Source organism: Poecilia reticulata, linkage group LG15, assembly GCF_000633615.1.
Source record: "Poecilia reticulata strain Guanapo linkage group LG15, Guppy_female_1.0+MT, whole genome shotgun sequence".
Taxonomy (NCBI): Eukaryota; Metazoa; Chordata; class Actinopteri; order Cyprinodontiformes; family Poeciliidae; genus Poecilia; species Poecilia reticulata.
In genome coordinates, this window is record NC_024345.1 from 22,252,498 (window position 1) to 22,261,771 (window position 9,274).

General features: G+C 39.8%; 1 long non-coding RNA gene across 1 annotated transcript; it reads right to left on the reverse strand.

Moving 5' to 3' along the window:
* Positions 1 to 85: 85 nt before the first annotated feature.
* Positions 86 to 7,061, reverse strand: LOC108166923 (uncharacterized). The gene is made up of 3 exons (XR_001777317.1): positions 6,824 to 7,061; positions 1,781 to 1,854; positions 86 to 607 (listed from the first exon to the last, which is right to left on the reverse strand). It is a non-coding gene; the product is annotated as an uncharacterized LOC108166923 (long non-coding RNA).
* Between the last annotated feature and the right edge of the window lie 2,213 nt (positions 7,062 to 9,274).

Consider the following 9,274-nt stretch of genomic DNA (forward strand, 5'->3'; position numbering starts at 1 on the left):
GTGTGTGTGTGTGTGTGTGTGTGTGTGTGTGTGTGTGCGTGTGTGGGTGTGTGGGTGTGTGTGTGTGTGTGTGTGTGTTTGGCCCCTCGTCATCATTACAGGCCTTGTTAAAGGTTAACTTTAGCAACATTCGGTGCGTCTTTAGCGCCGCGGAAGGAGACGCGGCCGCGCCGTGCCAATCAGCGTCACAGGTGTTCATAATTGTCTCTCTAATTGGTTCATTACCGGCGAGGACGGCCGGAGAACCACATCTGGATTTTGGGGAAGCCTCTCCCGAGTTTTAACATGTATCTGCTTGTTGCCGTGATTTCCCAGGAGCACTGCGTTTATTTGTAGGCCGATTCGGCCTCAAACGCCTTTAATGGGAATTCCCCAGGCTGCTGCTGGTGCTGCTGGTGGCGCTGGTGGAGCGCTTATGGCACTTTGTTGACAGGGAGAGCTCATTTGTTTTTAATGAAAGAGGGAGGAAAAAGGAAGTGTTGTCTTTCTTCAGGTTTTTTCCTCGCAGAGTGTTTTTCAGTCACTCGCACCATTAGAAGACCTCTTGAGATTTCCCTCCAGAGACCCGCTGTCCTAATGAATCAAGCCTCTCCGATGTGGGAAAGACCTGAGGGGGGAAAAACTGTGATTATTTATTACAGAGACTCCAACAAACCTGCCAAACTCACCAAACATCAACCTTTCTTCCAAAAATCACCATGAACATCAGCAGACGCCAATACTTACAATGAATCATTCACAGCAGCCCCGTTTAGTCCGCTTTAATCGAACTCCAGTCCAACTGCCAAGAAAGTCCAGTTCGTTTGTTTTCACACCTGATAGTCCGTTTGATTAGGGACCAAAATGTTCTTTCATTTTCAGCTGCTGTGGTTTGCTTTCACACTGAACTGAGTCAAACCAACCAAACCCTTTGAGAAACCTGTTCCCCTCCTTGCCTGTGGGGGTGCTGCATCAACAACCACTGAAGGAAACAACCCAAAAATCTTTGAAGAAGGCACTGAGCGCCACTTCCTGTTGCATAAAATGTAAACTAAAATGGAATGGCGTCAGTTATTAGGGGTAGTAGGATTTCGCTTTTGTCTTTGGAAGCGCTAAACTAGCATTCTTGTTTTGGTTGTATTTACCCAGAATGCCCTGCACTCTAGTCCACTTCCTGCTTTTGGAGTGGTCTCTGGTCCATGTGTTCATATATGCATAATGGCACCAGAGTTCACTTCAACCGAACCCAGACTGAGGTTTGTAGGTGGACCAGAGTTCACTCTTTTGGTCCATTACGCATTCACACCTCCCCAAGCGAACCAGAGTTCCTACACAAAAGAACTGTAGTTTGATTAAAGCGGATTAAACAGCCGCGTTGACTTGGCAGAACAATTACAGAATGCCCGATGGCAACACATTCCTGAAAACATCTCTGCATTTTCCTGAGATGCTAGCTTGATTCATGCTAGTTTTCACCCTCTGCTTCATTCTTGATTCATTCCAAACCAGTAAGTGGAAATACGCCATTTCTTTTCCTTTTTCTAATATTTTAAAAGTTCACTAAACTTCACATAAGAATTGAATGAAACCTTGGGAACAGGTCTCTGGTTCAGGAATTGCTTAATACAAGTGCCACAGTCTATGTCCTATGAATTCACAATCTTTTCACATCTGTTACTATTCTTTTTGATTGTGAAAGGTTCTATTATAGCTTGTCCTTCCACTCAACTTTCCTTTTATATACAACCTGTTCAGTGAGTAAAGCCAGAGTGTTTTTCTGTGCCGTCTCAGTCACTCTCACCATCAGACCCTTTGAGATTTCCCTCCAGAGACGCGCTGTCCTAATGAATCAAGCCTCTCCGATGTGGGAAAGACCTGAGGGGGAAAAAAAATTGATTATTTATTAGAGAGACTCCAGCAAACCTGCCAAACTCACCAAACATCAACCTTTACTTCTGTTACACCCAATTACATTAGAACCTTAAAATATTCGATATCATTGGCCAAATATACAACCAGCAACTGTTTAGGATGAACAAGTCAACCGGAAGCATTTTACATTACAATTAAAATTAAACACAAACTTCAACTTTTAATGACTACGGCTGTACCAAAGTGATTCAACCCCTTCACCTTTACCATCTTTATTACTTTTAAACATAACTCACCGGCTTCTGGCAGGAATCTTATCTCACTTTTGAACAAATTGAAGTCGGATTTTCTTGGGTCAGTCATAGTAAACATCTTGGACCTCAGACATTTTACTTTCTTACTGTGGAAACTGAAAGTTTTATTGCAGGTGTTTAATTGTGGTCAGTTGAGGGTTTGGAACATATTGTCTCTTCAATATGAAGAGACAATATGGAGTCCAGGAGTCCAGTGGCAGCCATCAAAATATTAAATCTTAAAATGTATGAGTGATGTATAAAAGAAAAAGGGATGGAGTGCTTTGATACTAATTGTCAACACTATGACAACTAAATAAAATCAGGAATTTAATAAAAATGAAATTAGCAAGAGAGAAGGAAGTAGGTCAGTTATGCTAGCTTGACTTTTAAAACCTGAACATTCAGATGTGCTGCAGAATTTTGTGTGTTTCGTTTCAGTTAAAAAAGAAACAAAGGTGACCATCACTCCAACTCTCTGACAGATCAGAGCTGAGTTGTAATGGACTGAATGTTCTGTACTTTTGTGTGGGAAATGTTTGAGTATTTTTTTTTTGTGTTGAATCCTGATACACTAGTTGAGCAGTTGTCAGTCAGTTGCCATGGCGATGGGTCTGTGTGTAGCGTTGCATATGAGTCGTTTTGAGCTCTTCAATAATTTTTCCACGTTATTTTTTACCTTTGCTGTGACACACTGCACTAAATTAATAATACTATACATATAGGATTGTTCTACTGCAGCAGTGTGGCTGCAAGTAACAGAGTCGTCTTTTTGCCCTCCAGCGTTGTGTGCATGCGCAAAATTTCCAGATTTAAACAACAACATTAATAGCATAGACCTATCCTAATCTGTTAACATAACTGATCACCTTCAACTATTTCTACTGTTGTGTAGCAGTTAGCTTAATTTTTTAGTTTTTGCAAACATTACATCCCTAAAAACTGCCACTTCAGCTTATGAAAACACCATCATGCATTCTCTGGAACCTAAAATCTGGACGACAGATTAGGCCACGGGTACCCAAAGTGTGGCCCGGGGGCCATCTGTGGTCTTGGGATTGAATTTGTTCGGCCCCCAACTACATTTTGAGAATGATACCAATTTGACGTATCCAGCTCAGGTGGATGATGTAAACTGAGACTTTTTATTTGTAATCTGGGTAAAAATGGTTCCTGACATAATGTTCTTGCAATAGAAAATGTTAAGCAAATTAAGCAAAGTATTATATTAAAACTTCAATATCCAGAAACTTTTACTGAAAAGCTCACTTTGCTGCACAAAACAGCTTCTACTTTATTTATAAACTTGGTCAAATATAGAAAACATTTTGAAAGAAGTTTTAAGAATAAATTTCTTCAACTGAACTCAAAATAATTAGAAAACTAAATTACTTCCTTTCAATATGGAAAACACAAAAATCATTTTCTTAAGTTTTGGATGTATGATGAATAACATCGTTTTCCAAGAGAAAAGCAAAACCAAAAAAAAAAAGCTGGATGTTTTTTTGTTTTTAATTCTTTCTACTTTCTTGACCCGTGAAAACTTTTGACTTGATGATTTTGGCCCAAAAGGTTTGGACTCCCCTGGATTAGGCAGAGGTCGCCGGCTTCAGTGAGAAGTTTCTCTGGTGACACAGCAGAATAATGAAATCCTCCCGGTGAACTCCTGGACAGCGGAGTGAGGCGGTGACCGGCACGCGACCCCGACCCTCCATCATGGCCGCCGCCCACAGGCTGTTATGGATCTGCTCACGTCAAGCCCGGGCCTGCGCGTGCCAATTATCTCCAGCCATATGGATTTCAACTGTGACTTCTGGCAGATGTTTGTCCAACCCAGTGCTCAATTATCGGCACATTAGGGACTCGCCGTCACCTTCTGGGCCTTTCGAGGATTCCCGTCAGATTTTGATTATCAGGCCTAATCAGTGAATTTCCCCCCCAAAGTCGCTGATTTGACATTTTTTCTTTACCAATAAAACACGAGCTTTAAATGTGTTTAAATGATCTTGTTGTTTGTGAAATGGAAATGCTGAAACCTTTTAGCTGTCAGATGTCGACGGGCATGTCAGCACTTGATTCTCCCTGACAACCGAGCTACAGGCGGCGGCGGCATCTCCACTCAGGCGAATGGAAATCCACTGAGAGACACACAATGTCAGTACAAAACACAACATGCTAGCTCTGATTTCTACCTGCTGCTCCGCATTTACCCAGGATCCCCCTGTTACGCTGTAATTAGACATGACGTTAGAGGCTAATCATTTTAATTCAAATCAAAGCAAAAATCAATATGAATTACACAAAGTGATTTATTTTCAGTGTTTTTTCCTGATAGTTTTAATGATTGTGGTTTTTTTTTAATTTTTGATACGAGTTGTTTTTGTTTTCTTAATTATTGTATTTGTTCTCTGACATTTACTTGCTCAAAATAAATCATTTTTTCACTTCATTTCAGTCGTTAAACTCACTACGTGGCTGAGGCTCTGTTTCCATTGCTTCCCATTTCTGCGCCTCTTTCATCCGCACTTTAAAAACAAAACACAACTAAAACACCTCATTAAGTGCCAAAACTTTTCATTAAAAAAAGAAGAGTTTTTTTTTTAATTGGGGTGTTTCCATTAAGCACATTTATTTTTATAATTTCAAATTTCATGGGTAATGAAATCTAGTCAGATGCTTTTGCTAATTCAGAGTTTTTGATTTGCTTTAGAGAGTTTTTTTCTAAAATTGCTTTTCCTGGAATACAGTTTCTTCTTGTTTTGGATGCTGTGTAGTTGGACAGATTTTTAAGAATATTTTTCATACTTTGCTATTTTGCTATGATTCGTAACCATAGCAACGGGGTAGATTACATTTTATTTAATTTCCCTTTGGGATCAATAAAGTATTTCTGAGCTGAATTTGAATTGAATCTTTGGTCAACGCAGCTGGAGACAAAACGTCTTTCCCATGATTTTTTTAGATCAGAATATTAAATTCATGTATTAAAAATATAGTTTTTATTGGTGTTACAACAAACAAATGTTTTCTTTGTTTGTTGTTGTAATATTATTCTTCCTAATACGAATTATTAAAATAAACTGTTAATGATAATCTGTATATTCTGCATATCTGTTTGATTTTCTTAGAAAGTTTCAGTCAGAAATTTGTTTCTGTTTTATTTATGTTTTGCTACATAAACTTCAACCTGAAGTCCCAAGACAGTGGGTGAGTTTTTCTTTTTTTCTCTTACAGCTTATGTGCAGCAGACGTGGCAGCAGCAGAGGGAAGTGATTTATTTTCTTAAAGTAATTAAATGCCTACTTGATCTTTTTTTTTTCTGAGAACACGTACAAAACGTGGCAAACAAATTAAAGGAGCGCTCCATGACTAAACCTTTCCCGTGGATTGGTGGAAACCTCACATGGGAAGCAAGGAGCCAAACCTCCTCTAATCTACGTTTTGGGAGTTTGTGAGGAAACAATTGGGAAACGCTCATTCTATTTCTGTTTAGGTCCGATTATTAATTTCAATTTACGTAACCCCACTTACTCCCACGGTTTAATTAATGATGCCTGTTATCAGCTGTGTTTAAGAGGTAATGGACAATGCTGAATTTTGAGTGTTTGCAGTGCTGCAGAAGAAAAAAACTGCTTTACTCCTTTGTAATGGACTGCCAGCAAACAAGAGATTAACATTGTTTGTCTCTCTCTCTTCCTGCTGCGGCGTAATGTAAAGCAAGGCGGAGAGACTGGCAGCGAGGTGTTAAACATAACTTTGAAAACGGCGGTCAGGACTGCAAAGACCCTTCATCACATAATCCAGACCGAAACTCCTGATCTGATTAGAGAAAACGGGAAGGAGGAAAAGAACGGCAGAAAAACACAAAACCAAATAACCAAACATTTGCTACCTTAAAGGTGACCTTCTTATTATTCTTCCTTTGACGTGTTGGGACGTTTAGTGGACGTCTGGCAGGCCACTGTTGACGTCCAGAGACTCTGAGCATGTTTACGTGCTGTGCACAGCCGCAGCAGAACAATCCCATAATGAAACCTAGAGATTAGTGTAGGTTAATCAGAGGTAGGAGGAGTGTCTCAGCGATGTCAATCAACTTGTGAATGCACTGCTAAATGTGCTAATGGCAGAGAGCAACAACCGTTACCAGAAAACTGTTTATCTGCTGTTAATGCCAAAGCTAACTAGCATTAGCCTTACAGCTTACATAGTGGTGAACTAGCTTTAGCGTAGCAGAGAGTGAGGTGGGAAGCGGTGAGCACGAGAGTGATTGACAGCGCTAAGACCCTCCTCCTGGCTCTGATTGGCTGTTTCTGACTGAATGTTGTTTTTCTGCACTTTGTGCTGTTTAATGTTATACTGTCATGACATGAAAATAATTTTAACAACTATGTAAAAATAAATAAAAGTTACATACTGCAGCTTTAATGGCAAATAGAGTGAAATAAATGAGATTATTGTTGCCAATGTTGCCTTTTAAAACATGAAGAAGTTGCCACTGGTTCCTTCTGTTTATGTTTTTGTCAACATTGTTTCAGGAACATTTGTGAAAAACATTAAACGTCTTCTAATGTGTGCTGTTGGATTTGGGGCCCCTTCAGGCTCCGGGCCCCATTACTCACACAGCAAGAAGTGAAAATAAAACCCAAAGTGTTGCGAAGAGCCCCGAAGTCGTCACGCACCTGCCTGATCTGTGTTTGTGAAAACCTGACGCTCTCCCCGCTTTCATCTGGACAAGATGGAGTCAGTTAAAACGGCGGTTCCCGCTCGGCTTCAAAGCGCCCGTTTGAGGTCTCGGACCGGACGCTTGCTGCAGGTGCAGTGTGGGAAACTCTGATGCAACAGCAGAAATGTTCAGCTGCAGAGGGAGGGGGGCAGAGCGAAGCCGATTCAACGTGGAGCAGCGAGGCCCGGCGCAATAAATCTGTTAATCACAAGATATTATGATTAGAAACAAACAATAAGATCTCAGAAACTGTTCTTTAGTTCTGGTATACACTTTATTTGTTTTGTTCTCTCTCTTTGCCACTTCTACACAAAACATCTGTGACTCTTTAGGTTAGTCAAACTATTTTAGAGAAAAGAAAAATAATAAAGCAAATCAGAAACTAACTGCTAGGTAGAAACATCGTCACCTACATATGTTAAACAATTTCATTATCTTTGTTTTGATGCCGTTTGGTTACGTGTTTTGTCCTGAATGTGTTGATTTTAATGCTTGCCTCCTTTTTTGGTCTTTTTTTTGTTTTTTTATTTAATTTTGTTGCTGTTATTTGTTCTCTTATCCAGTAATTTATTTTATAGATCAATATTTCTTTTTGTTAGTCTGCAATGTTTGTATTATATGCACTAAATGGTGAATTAAATTAAAAATAAATAACAAATAATAATAATAATAATTGCATGATAAATTAAAAATACATCAGTAATCTCTCATGTAATAGAGATTACTAATCTCTATTACATCAGTAATCTCGTTTCTCTCCAGACTGAAGATGATAAAAATCTTCAGTTTGGTGTTTTGGTCTCTTTTTTTTTTTGTTTACAGATTTCATAATTTATTTTATGTGTTGCTTTTGTTGAAATGATTTATTTTGTATATTTAACGTGTTAAATGTTCATTAGAACTTAAAATGTGTTGATTTTTGAGAATTCAAAACCGTTATATTACTCAAAAATTGTCTCAAAACAACAATATTATCGTTTATCGTTATAACTTCTGGGACGATTTGTTTCTGATAAATTCCCAAGATCTGAATTTCTTTTTGAAACCAAACTGGCATAAAAATAAAGCAGTGAGATAAAATTCCCCCTTTTGAGTCGTCATTTAAACATAACATAAAAAAATGGCTGCACAGTGGCGCAGTTGGTAGAGTTGTTGCCTTGCAGCAAGAAGGTTCTGGGTTCGATTCCCGGTCTTTCTGCATGGAGTCTCCATGTTCTCCCTGTGCATGGTGGGTTTTCTCCAGGTACTCCGGTTTCCTCCCACAGTCCAAAAACATGACTGTCAGGTTAATTGGTCTCTCCAAATTGCCCCTAGGTGTGAGTGTGTGTGTGCATGGTTGTGTGTCTCTGTGTGTCTCTGTGTTGCCCTGCGACAGACTGGCGACCTGTCCAGGGTGACCCCGCCTCTCGCCCGAAACGTTAGCTGGAGAGGAACCAGCAACCCTCCCGACCCCATTAAGGGACAAGGGTGCAAGAAAATGGATGGATGGATGGAACATATAAAAATGCAGTGGAACAACAAGTGAGTGGAGGGTTACGCCGTTTCATCGCTGCGCTGCTGCACAGTCATGCTTTCCCAGTAAAGCAGCGAGTTCCTCAAAGGGAAGGCGGGAAAACCCCCGGTGATGGATCTCTGTAGGTTAAGAAACGGCGTTCGCTGATCCAGCAGCGAGATAGACGCGCTTACCAAGGTCAAGGAGGCTCCCCGGCGTAATTACCCGCCTCGCAAACACAAAGGGCATTGTTATTGGACAAGTATAATGCGGCACATTAGCAGAGCAACACTAGCTGGGGAAGACACTGGGCGGGCATCAATTCAGCCGACTTATCTAAAGTCTCTAATTACTTGGTTTATTTGATAAACAGAACAAGGAGAATCCTTAAATGATTCTGTGAGATCCAAAGGGGATTAATTTCTGACTCCTTGGAAAGAAAGAAAAAAAAAAAACACAAATCGCTGGTAGAATCCCATATTTCACTCTTTAATCACACAGTAATTAGGAGCAATAGGGCAGCAGTTACAGTTGGCATCTGGAGAGATTGGAGAGGAGGAAAAACAGACGTGTGCATTAGAGAGGCTAAAACAAAAGACGCAACAATCAGACAGAGCAGCAGGAAGCTGAGCTGCAACTCCAAATCCACCAGTCCTGATTTAATATTCCACTTTTACACCAGAATCATCCAAATACCACTGAACCAATCAACCATGATTAATCATGATTAATCGACTACTGAAATAATTGCCAACTAATTCAGAAATTGATTAACTAAAGACCTAAAACGGCGATTTTCTGAAAGAAAAACACATTGACGCTGTAATTAACCCAAAGTTGCACAAAAACATAATAGATTTTTAATTTAAGATCATAAAAAAAACCTGAACTCTTCAATTTTAGCGTCAACTGATT